At 39.8% G+C, this 19,329-nt stretch overlaps 1 pseudogene; it reads left to right on the forward strand.

Annotated features, from left to right (window-relative positions):
- Positions 1-743: 743 nt before the first annotated feature.
- LOC112208094 (RNA-binding motif protein, Y chromosome, family 1 member F/J-like) overlaps positions 744-19,329 on the forward strand; it is a 371,477-nt pseudogene continuing 352,891 nt past the window's right edge.

The following is a 19,329-nucleotide window of genomic DNA, read 5'->3' on the forward strand; positions in this document are numbered from 1 at the left end:
GAAGGAATAAACCTGTGGAACAGAGTGAGATTAGTGTTACTAGTCTCCTATTTCTAAAATCTAATTTTAGGTTTTTAGGAATATGCTTGGAAATTCAGTATCTTCAATTCTTAGAAAATATTTGGAAATGTACATTATTCATCCAACAATTTTAGATAAACTACAGAGGTTATCTCCATATTTTCCCTTCAAATAATACAGTACATATGTTATATATCTTATTATTTATATCCAAGATATAATACTATTATCCAACAGTGTGTATCTATATGTACATACCTCAAGTGGAAATAAGAAAACATTTCTAAGAAGTAAGACTATCTTTAAAATACTGTTCTCTGAATAGAATTGTGTTCATAAAACATAGTTCATAAATCTTGTTTGGCAAAAATAAGATATTCTGTTAATATTTAGACATCTCTGCTGATTCATATAATAACATACATTTTGGTTTTGCAAAGGTCTGAGAACATAACCTCTTATCTTACAAACTCTGGTTTTAGGCTTCAACAAGAGTCTTCGTACTAAGTATATTAACTCAAACATATGACTAGACTAAAGGTGCCTGTGGTTTCACGAGAAATAACACCTGTCTTGAAGAGCCAGTAAGCCTGTAAATTCTCTTTCCAGATCACAGCTAGTTGACACTCATCCAGGGAAACATTGCGTTCTGAATGCCTAAGAGGTTGTTGTACAGGCTTGGGTCCAGATTGAGATCCAGGCATCAGGAGAGGGTGTTTTATTAAAAGTGTGGCTGGAGCAGCATGCAAGGATGAAAAAGATTGAGAAAGAATAGACTCTTCAGTAAATGTTGAGGAAGATATTTTCTGAAGAGGATTAGCAGAAAAGGCTATGGAAAGAAGAATAGGAGAGAAGACCAGAGGAGAAAAAACTGAGCAAGATGGGAAAACGCAGAATGAAGGGAATGTACAAGAAGAAAAGACTTAAGAAGAACACAGTGTACATGGAGATGGAAAAGAACAAGAAAGAAGAAAGAAAAAGGAGGAAGAAAGAGAGACAAGAGAGGTAGCTGGGACTTCAGGGCTTTCTTTTATCTTGATAATTTTTAATTTCCTTCCATAGTGCTGGTAAACAACTCTTCCAGGAAGCCAAATGCTTGTAAGCTGGCTTGGTTGGAGAGAATTGATTTTATCCTGGCTTTCTGTGGCAGTTATCTCAGTTAACAAAGCTATTAAATACTGATCTGGGAAAGAAACTGTTTTTACTGGCAAAAAGGTTACACGTTTAGACAAGGAGACAAAATGACTCATTAAGAGTGTTTCTCCATTCAGCTCAATTTCAGGAGGAGAAAATGATGCAATTATATTAGCCTTATAATGGGTTCTGGGTCTTAGTATTTTTGTTTCAGGCTAGATCCAGGTTCTCACTTTGCCACCTTTAAAATCCACAAAGGATTCAATAATATCAGCTTCAGACTGGATCCAGTCTGTGTCTGCTTGGGTTACAGGCAGTATCCAAGATATGAGTGTTCTTCCTTTAAGCAAGATCCATGGTTTGACTACTGCAGGTAGAACCTTGGGCCAGAATCTTAGAACCAAAGTTTCAGACTGAATAAAATTGTGAATTATATCAATGTCAGGCTGGACCGAGGAACTGAGTATTTGAGATTTTGAATAAGCCTATGAGCTGCCTTTATGCACCTGAATGTAAAACAAAGATCTGACTATATCAGTTTCCTGCTTGTTCCAGGGTCTCACTGCTTGGGTTTCAGGGTGGGTCCATGTTTGATATGTAGCAGCTCTTTGCTGAGTCCAGGGACAAAATATACCAACTTCAGTCTGGGGCCAGGGAGAAAGTGGCTGACTTTCAGGATGAATTCAGGATTTAACTGTATCACATTGAGGCTGTCAGCAAGATGTGACTGTATCAATTTCAGTCATGTTACAGGGTTTTATTCCTTGGCTTACAGTCCAAATTTGGAATACTTCAGTTTCAGGTTGGTTCCAGTATCTCATTGAATTTATTTGAGTCTGGAACCAGTATCTTATCACTCTATTGGTTTCATGGTGGGTCCAGGGATGAATTCCAGAGTAAGTCCATGGTCTGATTGCAGCAGGTGCATGCTAAATCCAAGAGTAATTTATGCTAATTTGATTGTGGGTCCAGGAGTGTGACGCTTGAGATTCAAGTTGGGTCCAGGGTCAAACTGCATCGTTTTGGGGACAAACATATCAACATAGCTGTCTCAGGCCAGGTCCTACTTGCTTGAGATTCAGGCTCAGTCCATTGTTTTATTTTATCAGTTTCAGAATGGGTCCAGAGTCTGACAGTATTGGTTTCAGCATAGGTCCAAGGTTGGATAACATCACCTTCAGACTGGGTCCAGGGTCTGACTGCATTCTTTTCAGATTGGTTCCATGGGTGGATTATGGCTGCATCCAGGTAGTAACTGTTTGAGAGTAAGGTTGAGTACCATTTCTTCTTACATAATTTTGGGTCTGAAGCCAAGCACTCAGAATATTAATATCAGGCATGGTCAAGCATTTTGCTGCCTGTATTTCAGTCTGATACAGTAGCGTACCAGACAAGGACAGGGTCCAGAGTCTGACTGCTTGAAATTCAGCATGAGTCAAAGGTCTGATTGTATTAGTTCTAGCTTGAGTCCAAGGGTGGATTGTGCCTGCTTCAGTCTGGATCCATATTTTACTATAACGGCTTCAGAAATTGTTGTGGATCTTATTGTACCTACTTCAGATTGTGTATATGGGAAGAAGGCATCCCTTTTGGATTGGATCCATGTTATTAAAGTTGTAGTTCTCTGTTTGGCCCAGGATTCTATTTTACCAGGTCCAAAGGGAGTAAATGTGCTCAGTGTTTGAAATTCTGGTGAACCCAAGGTTTTATTTTTTCTGTTCCAGTTTTAAACAAAGTTCTATAACTAGAGCTTCAGGTTGGGACCATGGTTTTGCTGCTGGAGGCCCAGGCACTATCCAGGATATAAGTGTTCCAAATTCAGGCAAAGTCCATTCACTGATACATTCAATTTCATGATGTGTCCATAAAATAGACTCTTGATTTTTATCTTGGATCAAAGGTTGTGTTTACTACTGGAGACTCAGACTGGGATCACGGAGTGATTGATTCAGACACAGGTAGTTTCCAGGTTTTTCCTGCTGTAGGGATATGCTAGGTCCATGGTAACACTGAGGAAACTACAGCCCATGCCTCTGGGTTTTCTGCTGAATATTCCTCGTAGTTCCATAATATAAGTATATCAGATACAGTCTGTGTCCAGATAATTCCTACTGGAGAGTGGGCCTGCAGCCACAGTATAATTTTGTCAGAAACTGGCTGTGTGGAGGTAATGACTGCAGAAGATTCAGCCTGGGTCCAAAGTGCAACTATATCAGATACAGGATGTGTCCAGGGATTTGTTGCTAGAAAAAAAGGTTTGGTCCATGGTGTGACTGTGGAAACTATTGCTTCTATCCACGAATTGACTGCTAGAGATACAGGCTGGGTCCACAATGATAATGTATTAGACATAGGCAATATACAGGGATTTACTGCTGAAGATTCAAATTGGATCAATCCTATGTATGTGTCAGCTACAGGCAGTATCCATGCAATTAATGCTGCGGATTCAGATTGGGACCATAATCTGGTTGTATTAGATGAAGGCTGTGCCCAGGCCTTTACTGTTGCAGATACAGCCTGTGCCCAAATTGTAGCTGTATGAAAAACAGGCTCTGTCCAGGGATTTATTGCTGGAAATTCAGCCTGGGTCCAGGGTATATCTATGGAAGCTATAGCCTCTGTCCAGGTATTTAATGATAGACATTTAGTTTCAGTACAAGCTTTCAGTGTACCATGTAAACTTTGTGAAAAGAAGATTAATGATAGAGTTGCAGGCTGTATACAGTATGAGTGTATCAGCAACAGGCTTTGACCAAGCATTTACTGCTAAAGATTGATTCTGGGTCCATGGTATGACTATATCAATCTTGGCCTATAGCAGAGGACTTGGGGCTGGAGATTCAGGATCTGTCCAGCTATTTACAACTGGAGACTTAGACTCCATCATGGAATCTACAGCTTGAAATTCAGCCTCGTTCCAAGTGTTTACTGATGGATATTTCATTTGGGTCTATAGTTTGCCTGCATCAGGTAGAGATTGTAACCAGAAAGTGATTGCTGGAGGTTTTGTCTGTGTCCGTATTATGACTGTATCAGATAAAGCCTCTCTCCTGGGAATCATTACTAGAGATACAGCCATGTACTGCAGTGTGACTATACCAGTTTCAGCCGCTGTTAATGGATTTATTCCTGGCAACAGATCCTGGGTCTATGATGTGACTATTTTAGTTTTAGACTATCTCTGTTGTTTTACTGCTACACAAATATTCTTAGCCAATGGTGTCACTCTATCAAATAGAGTGTATGTGCAGGGATTGTTGATTTTAGAATGGGCCTGGGTCCACAGTATGACAATTTCTGTTTCAAGATTTGTGGAGGGACTTACTCCTACAGATTCAGCTTGGTTTGGTGGTATAACTGTAGCTGGTATGGGCTGTGTCCAATCATTTACTTTTTGTGGGAAAGAGAGTTTCAGGAATGCCAGATGAATTGGTCTCCCCTGTGTGAGACACCCATGGGGAGCCATGTGTGGCATCTGAGGAGAAAAGTGTCCTTACTGCCTTCATGTCTTTATGCCCCGAGAGCATAAGAGCTCAGCGGCATGCCACACGTTGCTTGGGGAAATAACAGTCCCTTGAAGCAGTGGAGTAAAATCAAACATCTTGGCTTCTCCTGAAACCTGCTCCTACCCATTTTAGTCCCGATGAATTGAAGGTCTTAAGCAGTTTAGACACACGCTTTTGCTAGGGAAATTCAGATACTGCCACTGCTATACATCTTATTGAACGACTCACGAGCTCTCCTTCACTGATTAATCCTTTTCCTCATCCCTTCTTCCCGCTCCCGCCTGCCCTAAGAACAAAGAGCTTGTAAACCAATAAATTGGGTGGAGGCTGAGAGCTCCAGGCTATGAGTAAGAGTCTGACACTCTGGTCCCTTGGACTAGCCTTTTAAACTGTTATTCTATCTCTTTCTAATTCTTTATCTCCGCCGGACTCGGGGTACCTGCCGGACTCGAGGTAACCGCCAGCTGGTGTGGGGCTGGTTTCCCCAACATCTGGTGGCCAACGCGGGGCTCCCCATAATCCCTACAAATAATCCAGTGAAGGAACGCCAGAGCGTGCAAAGTGGAGGACGACTGACAAAGGACACCTGAATATGTTTTCACTTCAAGCTCTACAGGTAAGTAGGGCGCTCGGAGAATTCCAGGGTAACCTAGGGAAAATATGAGTCAGGCTGAGAGTAAGTTTGTTAATTAAGCCTGGTGCAGCAGTTATTGTGCCACGGAGGGGTAATTGTGAATACCCAAAATCTTACATCTTTGTTCCATCTCGTAGAAAAGTATTCTTCTTGGTTCCTGGAATATGGAAACATGGATGTAAAAGATTGGGACAAGGTAGGATCAGACTTAATCACAACAAGAGGGCCCTTCTCCACTTGGTCTGTGTGGTCGGCAATTTAAACAGCACTGCAGCCTTTCCACACTGAGGAGGAGGAGGAGAAGTTTCAGGATGACATAGAAAAGTTTAATAATCAGGAGTCTGCTCATCAGCAAAGTGAACTGTCACAGTCTAGTTTTAAAAAGGGGGAGAAATGGGAAGTTATATATCCTAACCTCCAAAAACTTATGAAAGAAACAGTGCTACCTACTGCGCCTTTAGGGGAAGGTCCGGAATGGCCACTCCAACTTTAGTCTTAGGTATTTTTGGAACAGGAGCCTGCGACGCGGCTTGCAGCTCCCATTATTGCTCTCCCTTCCAGTAACTGTGGCAATGGGAAGCTTCAGGCTTGCCCAACAGCCAAGTAAGGGGAGGGAATGATCCAGGCTTACCTGCCTGTTAATTATGGCGGAGGAATACTGCGAGCTAGTCCAAATACAAATTATGGCGCAGGGACAATACAGGCATCCATTCACCAGGCACAAGAAATGGGGAATTCGGATGCTTGGCAGTTTCTGGTAATTATTTCTCCAGCTGAGGAGCCCAGAGAACATGCTCAAGCATGCTGGGAGCCATTTCCTTTTAAAATATTAAAAGTCTTTAAAGCAAGCAATTGGACAATATGGGCCAAATTATCCTTATATTCATTCCTCGTTACAATCTGTGGCTTATAACTGGCGTTTAATACCTATAGATTGGGAGTCATTAGCCTGATCCACCCTGTCCCCCTCTGAATTTCTCCAATTTAAAACCTGGTGGACAGATTAAGCAACAAATCAGGCATGCAGAAATGCTCAAACCCAACCTCTGTTAATATCACATCTGATCAATTGCTTGGAATCGGACAGGCATGGGGTACTCTAAATCAACAGGTAGTAATGGGTGATGAGGCTGCTTATCAGCTCAGAACGATGTGCCTGAGTCTGGGAAAAAAATCACAACCCTGGTACTACTTATCCTTCTTTTAACTCAGTTTAACAGGGTCCAAGGGAGACTTATCCAGATTTTATTGCCCATTTGCAAGACATGGCTCAAAAGGGTATTTAGGATTCTCATGCCAGGAAAGGGATCATTCAGCTGCTTGCTTATGAAAATGCTAATACAGAATGTCAGGCAGCAATTAGACCTATTAAGGGAAAGGCAGATCTAAATGAGGAAAAGTCTTTAAGTGAATACATTAAAGCCTACCATGGCATTGTGGGGCACTTACATAAGGCCAGCCTCCTAGCTCAGGCAATGGATGAACTAAAGGTAACAAAAAGCACACGAGTGTTCCCTGGATCTTGCTATAACTGTGGGCAGACAGGACATACAAAAAGAGAGTGTACAAAGAGCCAAAAAAGGCAAAACTCAGGAGGAAAAAGCAGGGTACCAGGAACCTGTCCCATATGTAAAAAAGTAAACACTGAGCTAATCAATGTCTTTCAAAGTTTGATAACAGCAGACAGCCCTTGCTGGGAAATGGAGAGAGGGGCCAGCCCCTGGCCCCGATTCAAAATGGGGCATTCCCAATTCAGGATGGGATGTCCCCGACTCCAAATGGAGTCTTCCCGGCCCAGTCTATCCCTGTACAAATGTACAGCAATTATCTCCCTCCACAGCTAGAAGCGGGGCAGTAGTTTTATTCTGTACTGAACCTGTATCCCTCCTTCCTGGGGAGCCTCCTAGGAAGGTCCCAATGGGAGTTTACAGCCCATTGCCAAATGGCACAGTGGGACTTATACTGGGAAGATCCACCTTAAACATAAAGGGAATTCAAGTACATACTGGAGTAGCGGACTCTGATTGCCAGGGAGAAATTCAAATTGTTTTCTCCTCCACTGTTCCCTGCAGTGCTAATCCAGGTGACAGAATACCTCAACTGTTACTTTTACCATATGTTAAGTTAGGAGAAAGCTCAGAAAAAAGAACAGGAGGATTTGGAAGCACAAATTCAGCAAGCAAGGCTGTCTATTGGGTAAATCGAGTGTCTGACAATAGACTTATTTTTATGGTTTATTCAAGGAAAATAATTTGAGGGTCTGGTCAACACAGGAGCAGATGTGTCGATGATAGCTCTTTATCAACAGCCAAAAAACTGGCCTAAACAAAAGGCCCCAGTGGGTCTTGTTAGGCTCGAGGGTTTGCTTGCATCTCACCAGGAGAGAATCAGCTTCCTGTCTGGGTACCCACAAGACATCTTAAGCTGTGCCATGAGCCAGAGTCCAAGGAAGAGAAAAAGACCTTGGAACGTTCCTGCACCCACAGTTGATCAGATGGCTCAGATGAACATCTCTGTTGGGCACATGGAAACAAGTGAAACTAGCCAAGTCAACTCCACCAACCTGGGGCCAGATTAAGAGACTAGCTCACATTGCAGAAGAGAACCTGAGGTCTCAGAACAAGCCGCTGACCACCAGTAATCTAATGGTAGCTATGATGGTGGTAATCTCCTTGGTGGTGAGTCTCCCTGCAAAGGGGCAGATCAAAATTACACTTATTGGGCCTACATTCCACTCTCACCACTGAATAGGCCTGTTAACATGGTTAGTTGACCCAGTGGAGGTTTATGTTAATGATAGTGTCTGGATGCCTGGACCAGCAGATAACCAAGGTCCTACTCATCCAGAAGAGGAAGGAATGTTAATGAATGTTTCCATTGGTTATTGCTTTACTCTCATCTGTCTGGGGCTGGCAGCAGGATGTTTAAATTCTGATAAACGAAGCTGGATGGCTTATGTTCCTGCACATAATTCATCAAAAGCCTCTATTCATGTATTTAGTGGAAGGACATTTCAATGTTTGGACCCTATTAAATACCTTGAGCATGGCTATGTTATGATGCATCACCAGATTAATAAATTTAAACCTAATAAGAAGTCCTGCCCTGCGTAGGCAGGCCACTCAATAGTCTGAAAACTAGAGGTTCTAACCTGGGAAGCTTGTATTGCAAGTAGCAGTGCTGTACTGCAAAATAATTCCTATGGAATCATCATTGATTGGGCCCCTATGGGACACTTTGCAGTAAATTGTACTGGACAGCATGATGATTGTAGAGAGACTCCTTTTGCAAATGACTACCCAGATAATGCACCAAAATTATACAGAAGAATTGAAACAAATTACACTATTAAGTGGGAGGAGAATGGTATGGCTCCTCCAAGCCCAAAAATGATTGATCCAATTATAAGTCCAGAGCATCCAGAATTGTGGAAATTAATGATGGCTCAAATCCCAATTCAGATTTGGAAAGGATAATATAAAACAGAGAACCATAGTAAAAAACTTCGATTTGTTGTAGCCATGACCTCTAACTAGACAGTGCGTTTGCAGCGTTGTGTTAAACCTCCTTTTATGTTGGCAGTGGGAGAAATTAATATCCTACCTGACTCTCAAACCATATCATGCCTCAACTGTCATCTTTTTACCTGCATTAATTCTACCTTTAATAAAGATAGTAGCATTTTACTGGTTAAGTCTTGAGAAGGAGTTTGGATACCTGTTTCCCTCAATAGACCTTCGGAGGCCTCTCCCTCCATACATAGTATCACTGAAGTGCTAAACAGAATACTTAATAGATCAAAGAGGTTCATATTTACTTTAATAGCTGTGATCATGGGCCTTATATCTGTCACAGCTACTGCTGCTGCTGCTGCTGGTGTTGCTTTGCACTCTTCTATTCAAACTGTGGGCTTTGTGGATAGTTGGCAGAAAAATTATTCTAAGCTTTGGCATTCCCAAAGCCAAATAGATCAAAAATTGGCAAATCAAATTAATGATCTCCATCAAACAGTAGTTTGGATGGGAGATCAGATTCTATGGAGCATAGAATTCAAATGCAATGTGATTGGAATATTTCTGACCCTCGTATTACTCCTAGCTCTTATAATGCCACTGAACACCATTAGGAGATGATTAGACATAACCTACCAGGAAAAGAACACAATTTAACACTAGATATTGCTAAACTGAAAAAACAACTTTTCGAGACACCTCAGGCTCACCTAAGCCTGTTGTCTGGAGCTGATATTCTTGCTGGAGCCACTGATGGCCTTTCTAAGAGTAATCCTTTAAAGTGGATGAACACTTTAAAGTGGATGATCTAAGGTAGATCAACAATTGCAAATTTTATTTTGGTTTGTGTCTATTTATGCTGTTTGTTTTTAGTCTATAGATGCAGAGGGTGCCTTGGGAGAGAAGCCAGAGAGCATGAATGATAGCAAGGGCAGTTCTAATAAAAAAAAATAATAATAGAGACAAAAAAGGAAGACACATGAGAAAGAGAGTTTCTGGAATGCCAGATAAGTTGGTCTCTCCTGTGTAAGACACCCATGGGGAGACGTGGGCAGCCTCTAAGGAGAAAAGTCTCCTTATTGCCTTCATGTCTTTATGCCCTGAGAGCATAAGAGCTCAGCAGAATGCCACAGGTTGCTTGGGGAAATAACACTCCCTTGAAGAAGTGGAGTATAATCAAACATCTTGGCTTCTCCTGAAATCCACTCCCACCCATTTCAGTCTCAATAAGTTAAAGATCTTAAGTCGTTTAGACGCATGCCTTTGCTCAAGGAAATTCACAGAAACTGCCACTGCTATGCATTTTATTGAATGACTCACAAGTTCTCCTTCACGGATTAAACCTTTTCCTGATTCCCTTCCTCCCCCTCCCATCTGCCCTAAGAACAAAGAGCTTGTAAACTAATAAATTAGGTGGAGGCCGAGAGCTCCACGCCATTTGCAAATGTCCGATGCTCTGGTCCCCTGAACCCACCTTTTAAACTCTTATTCTGTCTCTTTCTAATTCCTTTGTCTCCGTTGGACTAATTCCTTTGTCTCCACTGGATTCGGGGTACCTGCCAGGCAGTGTGGGGCTGGTTTCCTCAAAACTTTTGGAGATTCAGCCTCAGTCCACCACGTGAACATATTGGTTTCATATTGTTTCCAGAGATTTATGGCAGGTGATTTGACTTAGTTCCATCGTTTGATGGTATAAGCTATTGCCTGTGTCAAATGTTTTTCTGCTGAAGACTCAGCCTGGGTCCAGGGTATGCGTGTATCAGATACAGATTGGATCCAAGGCTTTACTGTTAAAAACTGTAAACTTTACTTCAAACTGAGTTCATGGTGTGTGTGTATCAGCTACAGATTCTGTCCAGTACACTACTGCTGAAGATTCAGCCTTACGCCATGGAGTGTCTGTGTCATATATAGGCTGTGTCCAAAGATTTCCTGCTGCAGATTCAGACTGTGCATAGTGTGATAGTAGCAGCCCATGGCAGTATCCATGGATATCCCGCTATTAATTCAGCCTGGTTCCATAGTGTGATGGTATTGGCTATGGACATTGTCCAGGTATTTACTGATGGACATTCAACCTGGGTCCAAGGTACGATTATGGAAGGTATAGGCTGTGTCCATGGAATTACTGCTGGAGATACAGCCTGGGCCCATGGTGTGACTTTGGAAGTTGCAGCCTCTGTGCACAGATTTACCATTGGAGACTCAGCTTGTGTCCACAGGATAATGCTATCAGATTCAGGGTGTGTACAGAGATTTACTGCTGAAGATTCATCTGGGGCCCATGGTTTGATTGTATAAGACACATACTGTGTCCATGGTTTTATTGCTGGAGACTCATCCTGAATCTATTGTATCGTACTATCACCTACAGACTTTGTCCAGGGATTTATTGTGGGAAATTCAGGCTTGGTCCACAGCTTGTCTACATCAGCTATTTGTTGTGTCCAAGAATATCATGCTGGAGAACCATTCAGGATCCCCTGTGTGACTGTATAAGTTTCAGACTATGTCCAGGCATTTCCTACTATAAATTCAGCCTGATTCCATGGTAGGACCATATCAGCTGTAACATCTCTCCAGGGATTCATTGCTGCTGTTTTACCCGGAATCAATGATTGAGTCCAAGATACTGGTGGGTGTTCAGCGTGGGTCCATGGTTGGAATATATCTTGTTCCCAGGGAATTACTCCTAGAGTTTCAGCCAGAATCCATGTTGTGAGTATATCAGTTTCAGACTGTCTCCAAGGATGTAATAATAGTGATTCAGCCTGGATACACATTGTGACCATATCAGATATAGGAGAGTGTATCCATGAATTCATCACTAGTGATTCAGCTTGGGTCCCTAGTGTGATTATATCAGTTTCCAACTGTTTCAGGAATGTATTGCTGGAAACTCAACCTGGTTTCACAACATTATTGTTTCAGTATCAAAACGTATCCAGTTTTTTACTGCTGGCAGATAAGCCATGGTCCACAATGAGACTGGATTAAATTCAGATGGGAGCCAAGTATTTCCTTCTAGATATTCAGGCTGTAATTTTGTCCAAGGACTTACTGGTGTCATTTCATCAAGGGTCAATGGTATGACAGTTTCAGCTATAGTTTTTGCCCAGGGGTTCATTACTGGAAATCTATCCTGGATCCATTGTGGGACTGTCTTAGCTATAGGCTCTGTCAAAGGCAATAAGGCTGGAAGTTCTTCTTGGTTCCAAAATTTGACTTCATCACATACAGAATGTGTCCAGAGATTCACTGCTGGAGATTTGGCAATAGTCCACAGTATGATTGGATCAGTTTTCCTCAATAGATGGGTGGATGTTAATCCTTGAAATTCAGCCTTTGTCCATACTGTGACTGTATCTGATAACATATTTGTCCAAGAGTTTACTGTTGGAGTTTCAGTCTGGGTCCACAGTGGCACTGTGGAAGTTTCAGATTATGTCAGGGATTTAATTCTCAAGACTTTCCCTGAATGCATGGTGTTAATATAGTAGCTTCATTTTGTACCCAGGAATTGATTACACCAAAGTCTTTCTGAATCGAGTGTCTCAAAGTGTCATCTTCAACTTGGGTCCAGGATCTAACTTTATCACTTTCAACCTCACCCCAGAGTCTAAATGCATAATCTCATGATGTATCCAGTCTCTTAACTTATCAGTCACAGATCGGTTCCAAAACCTCACTATTGCAGTTTCAGACTGTATCTAATGATGATCTGTCAGAGTTACTGGTTCTCTCCACTGTGTGACTGTCTCTGCTTGAGACTGAAACAAAAGTTTGATATCAGCTTCAGTGTGATTCTAGGGTCTGCATTTATCACCTTCAGGTTGGGGCCCAGGTACCACTGTTTCCATTCCAGTTTGGGCCCAGTACCTAACTGGATCTGTTTCTGATTGGGTCCAATGTTCTTTTTTCCATTCTTCAGTCTGGGTTCTGGGTCTCAATATTTTAAATTTATGCTGAATCCAGGGTCTCATTCTTTCAATTTCAGTTTGTAACCATGGATTAATTGCACCAGCTTTCAGGCAAGTCAAGAGTCTTCTTGACTGAGTTTCTGCCTAGGCCCACATTTGGACTATGGCTGTTTCAGGCTGACTCCAGGGTCTGATCATGTCAACTTTAGAGTGAAGTAAGGGCTCAATTATGTTCATAATAGGAGGCATGTCTGCATCAGGGGTTTGAGTATAATAGCCTAATGTTTATTCAAGTTACTAAATCTATCCATTTGATTTGAGGGCCTGATCATACTGGTTTTATTTTGCATCCAAGACCTAATAGTGTCACCTTTTGACTTAGCACATGAATATGGAGTATGCAGTATAGAAGAAATCCAGAACCAAGTTGACTTAGGTTCCGCAAGAGTCCAGTATCCATCTGTCTTTTCTATAGTTTCTTGGGATCCAAATACGTTCAAGAGTAGCTGACACCATGGTTCAAAAATATGGGTTACTGTAGGATATGGAAATCCATCTTCACTGAGGGATGAATGAGCCCATAGTTCAATTTTATTAACTATGAAAGGTACTGGTGGAATCTAGTTGTAAGTTGATGGTTTAGCACCAGGGTTAACTCTATGAGCTACATGATATGTTTGGTGTCTAATACTCTCTTCACTGGATTGAATCTGTTCCTGTTTTATAAGACACAAATTGTTTCCAAGTTGCAACTTCAGGAGTAATTTCTAGCCAAGGTCTAGCTACAATTTGTCCATGAGACAGAACATTAACAGATTGAACTTGAGACTGACCAGTATCAATCTCAGAAGGAACTTGAGATCCACCTAGGCGCCTTGAAAAGAGAAACCAGGATCCACCACTATTAACTAATGGTAGAGTATGAAGCCTAATTTTACTAGCTAATGTATTAATCCAGGATCTTGCTGAATCAGTCACAGCTTGATATTTATAATTTGTTGTCTTTTTCTGAGGAAGATTCCAGGGTATAGGTATAATAGCTGTTTGGGAGTTCTGGGGTCCAGAAAAAAAGAAATATTGAGAAGTGTCAGTTTCTGGGGTACTCCAGCATTCAGCTGTATCAGGATGATCCCACGGTTTGGCAACAGGAGAAATCCAGGATCATACCATTGGGAATTTGCTAGCTGAGGAGAGGTGACCACTTTGAAAGTGTAATAGTCTTTTGGCATGAAAAAAGTCTCTATTATTTGAACCAAAAACATTGAATAAGTATGCTGGTGCTTTCTGTTCACTGGGGAAGTGCTTAATCTTCTCCATGTTTGTACTGAGAATCCATGGAAGACCAAAGTGTCAGAGCCTATGTTACAGCTAAGTGTGTTTTGTGGACTATTTTCTACTCCAGGAGGAAAATTGCACGGTAGGGAACAAATACGACCCAGTGGTTTCTGGGATATCTTGATAGGCCATCTAATCCAAGATATGTAAAACCTGTCCTGATGACAAGAACAGGGTCATAAACAGGCTTCTGAGGTATCACTGACCAGGCCTACCAGTTCCCAGTGACAGCCAAAGAGGGAAAGAATGGACTATTTTGCTGTACCTGAATGGGTGGAAACAAAGATAACCATATATATTAGAAATACATATAGACATATAGTATACATGTATTAAAATATATAATGTATAAATTACATATATATGCAATACATATATGTTAATTATAAAATACACAGACACATATATTGTGTATGTTTAGGGATACTTATATTTATAAATTAGTTATATAGCTTATATGGTTTATACATATATTAAATTATAAGTGTAAATTATACTTTTCTATTACATGTAAATTTCATATTACTTGATGGACAGTATTAAATATTACATGGTACATACTTCAAGAGTTCCACATAACATTTAGGCACAAATAATTCTAACTATGTTTAAAAGAGTAAAATAAAATACCAGAAGCAAATTAGTGGAAAGTTCTCAACAATAAAAAATCACCTACATACGCAACATGATTATCTGAAGATTACTTATGTTCTTTGTCATGTAATTTTAGGCAAAGCACAATTTATACAGTCATATGAAATGAGTGTTTGTATCACCTCCTCTGCCATTATGTTTGTTGAAGCCATCATCATTTGTTTGGCCTCTCTGCTTGATTCTGATGCCCACTTGTAGCTAACATTTTGTTCTCCCTATAGCCGCAATTACCCTCAGAGGAAAAGCACTTATTCTAAAATTGACTACATAATTTGAAGTAAAACACTCCTCAGCAAATGCAAAAGAATAGAAATCATTAAAAAAAAAAAACAGTTTCTCAGGCCACAGTGCAATCAAATTAGAACTCAATATTTAAAAACTCACTCAAAACTGCACAATTACATGGAAACTGAACAACTTGCTCCTGAATGACTACTTGGTAAATAATGAAGTGAAGGCAGAAATAAATATGTTCTTTGAAACCAATGTGAAAAAAGACAAGTTACCAGACTCTCTGGGAAACATTTAAAGCAGTGTTTCAAGGGAAATTTACAGCACTTAATGTCCACAACAGAAAGTAGGAGATAACTAAAATCAGCACACTAACATCAAAATTAAAAGAACAAGAGAACACAAACAAGAGCAAGCGAATTAAAAAGCTAGCAGAAGATAAGAAATAACTAAGATCAGAGCAGAACTGAAGGAGATAGAGACATGAAAAACCCTTCAAAACATCAATGAATCCAGGAGCTGGTTTTTTGAAAAGATCAACAAATACATAGACCACTAGCCAGACTAATAAAGAAGAAAAGAGAGAAGAATCAGAAGAATCAAAAAGACACAATAAAAAGTGATAAAGGGGAGATCACCACTGATTCCACAGAAATGCAAATTACCATCAGAGAATACTATAAATACCTCCATGCAAAGGAACTAGAAAATCTAGATGAAATGGATAAATTCCTGGATGCACACACTCTCCCAAGTCTAAACCAGGAAGAAGTCATATCCCTGAATAGACCAATAACAAGTTCTGAAATTGAGGCAGTAATTAATAGCCTACCAATGAAAAAGAAAAAAAAGTCCAGGACTAGACAGATTCACAGATGAATTCTACCAGAGGTACAAAGAGGAACTGATACCATTCATTCTGAAAACATGCCAAACTATAGAAAAAGAGGAAATCCTCCGTAACTCCTTTTATGAGGCCAGCATCATTCTGATAACCAAATCTGGCAGAGAAACCGCAAAAAAAGAAAATTTCAGGCCAATTTCCCTGATGAATATTGATGCAAAAATCCTCAATGAAATAAAGGCTAATAGAATCCAGCAGCACATCAAAAAGTGTATTCACCATGATCAAGTTGGGTTCATACCTGGGATGCAGGCTGATTCAACATAAGCAAATCAATAAACATAATCCATCACATAAACAGAACCAATGAAAAAACCACATGATTATCTCAATATATCCAGAAAAGCCCTTCCACAAAATTCAACACCCCTTCATGGTAAAAACTCTTAATAAACTATGTATTGATGGAACATATTTCAAAATAATAGAAGCTACTTATGACAGACCTACAGCCAATATCATACTGAATGGCAGAACCTGGAAGCTTTCCCTTTGAAAACCTGCAGAAGACAAAAATGCCCCCTCTCTCACCCCTCCTATTCACCACAGTATCGGAAGTTCTGACCAGGGCAATTAGGAAAGACAAAGAAATAAAGGGTATTCAAATAGGAAAAGAGGAAGTCTTGTAGTCTGTTTTTGCAGACTACAAGACTGTATATTTAGAAAACCCCACTGTCTGAGCTCAAAATTTCCTTAAGCTGATAAGCAACTTCAGCAAAGTCTCAAGATACAAAATCAATGTGCAAAAATCACAAGCATTCCTATATATCAACAGCAGACAGAGAGTCAAATCATGTGTGAATTCACACAGTTGCTACAAGGAGAATAAAATACCTAGGGATACAACTTACAAGAGATGTGAAGGACCTCTTCAAGGAGAACTACAAACCACTGCTCAAGGAAATAAGAGAGGACACAAATCAATGGAAAAACATTTCATGCTCATTATAGGAAGAATCAATATCATGAAAATGACCATACTGCCCAAAGTAATTTATAGATTCAATGCTATTCCCATCAAGCTACCATTGAATTTCTTCACAGAATTGTTAAAAAGTATTTTAAACTTCATATGGAGCCAAAAAGAGCCCACATAGCCAAGACAATCCTAAGCAAAAAGAACAATGCTGGAGGCATCAAGCTACCTGAATTCAAATTATAATACAAGGCTACAGTAACCAAAATAGCATGGGACTGGTATCAAAACAGAGATATAGACCAGTGAGACAGAACAGAAGCCTCAGAAGTAACACCACACTGGTACAACCATATGATCCTTGACAAACCTGACAAAAACAAGCAATGGGCAAAGGATTCCCTGTTTAATAAATGTTGTTGGGAAAACTGGCTAGCCATATGCACAAAACTGAAACTACACCCTTTCCTTACACCTTATACAAAAATAAGCTCAAGATGGATTAAAGACTTAAATGTAAGACCTAAAACCAAAAAAGGCCTAGAAGATAAACCTAGGCAATACCATTTAGGACATAGGCATGAGCAAACACCTCATGTCTAAAGCACCAAAAGCAATGGCAATAAAAGCAAAATTGACAAATGGAATCTAAGTAAACTAAAGAGCTTCTGACAGCAAAGGAAATTATCATTAGAGTGAACAGGCAACCTATAGAATAGGAGACAATTTTTGCACTCTATCCATCTGACAAAGGACCAATACCCACAATCTACAAAGAACTTAAGCAAATTTACAATAAAAAAACCAACCCATCATAAAGTGGGTGAAGGGTATGAACAGACACTTCTCAAAAGAAGACATTTATGCAGCTGACAAAAATATGAAAAAAAGCTCATCATCAATGGTCATTAGAGAAATGCAAATCAAAACCATAATGAGATACCATCTCAGGCCAGTTAGAATGGTGATCATTAAAAAGTCAGGAAACAACACATGCTGGAGAGGATGTGGAGAAAAAGAATGCTTTTACACTGTTGATGGGACTGTAAATTAGTTCGACCATTGTGGAGTACAGACAGGTTATTCCTCAAGGATCTAAAACTAGAAATACCATTTGACCCAGCATTCCCATTATGGGTTGTATATCCAAAGGATTGTCAATCATTCTACTATAAAGACACATTCACACTTATGTTTATTGAGGCATTGTTCACAATAGCAAAGACTTGGAACCAACCCAAATGTCCATCAATGATAGCGTGGATAAAGAAAATGTGGCACATATACACAATGGAATAGTAAGCAGCCATAAAAAAGTATGAGTTCATATCCTTTGCAGGGACATGGGTAAAGCTGGAAAGCATCATTCTCAGCAAACTAACACAAGAACAGAAAGCCAAACACTGCATGTTCTCTCTTATAAGCTGGAGTTAAAAAATGAGAACACATGGACACAGGAAAGGCAACATCACACACTGGGCCTTTAGTGGGCTGGAGGGCTAGGGGAGGGATAGCGTTAGGAGAAATACCTAATGTATATGATGGGTTGATGGGTGCAGCAAACCACCATGGCACGTGTATACCTATGTAACAAAACTGCACATCTGCACATGTACCCCTGAACTTAAAGTATATAAAAAAGGAAATACATATAGACATATAGTATATCTGCATTAAAATATATAATGCATACATTTCATCTATATGCAATACATATATGTTAGTTATAACATATACAGATACATATATTATGTATGTTTAGGAATACTTAGATTTATAAGTTAGTTATATAGCTTATATGGTTTATATATATTAAATTATAAGATATTAACTTAAAAGTATAAATTATACATTTCTATCACATGCAAATTTCATATTACTTGATTGACAGTAATAAATTTTACATGGTACATACTACATGAGTTCCATGTAACATTTAGGTATAAATAATTGTAACACTGGTTAAAAAAGTGAAATCAAATACCAGAGGGAATTTAGAAGAAAGTTCAAAACAATAAAAAATCACCTACATACTCAACATCATTATCTGCATATTACTTATGCCCTCAGCCAAGTAACTTTATGCAAAGCACAACTTATACAGTCACATGAAACGACTGCATGTATCACCTCCTCTGCCATTACATTTGTTGAAGCATCATCATTTGTTTAGTTTCTCAGCTTGAATCTGATACTCACTTGCAGCTTACAGTTTGTTCTCCAAGTAGTCAGAATTATACTCAGAATAAACAAAAGGATTTGTCTTTGATCTCACTTAAGTGTTTTCCTTTGTTCATCTTGCCACATGTTGGGAGTATGACTACTTGCTTAATTCTAGTCTCTGAATTATTTCAATGGTTATTTTGTCTGCCTGAAATTCTCTTCCTCCAAATGTCTGCCTAGATTTCTTCCCCAAGGGTTTAGTCTTTGCTCAAGTAAAGCATTTTAAAGGCATGTGACTCCAAAAACACTTTTTCCAACATCTTTGCATCACCTAATTAACTATGAACTATAGTTGATGTAAAAAATGTTTGTAAAATGTGCTTAGGTTAAATGTGC

Source organism: Pan troglodytes, chromosome Y, assembly GCF_028858775.2.
Source record: "Pan troglodytes isolate AG18354 chromosome Y, NHGRI_mPanTro3-v2.0_pri, whole genome shotgun sequence".
Classification (NCBI taxonomy): Eukaryota; Metazoa; Chordata; class Mammalia; order Primates; family Hominidae; genus Pan; species Pan troglodytes.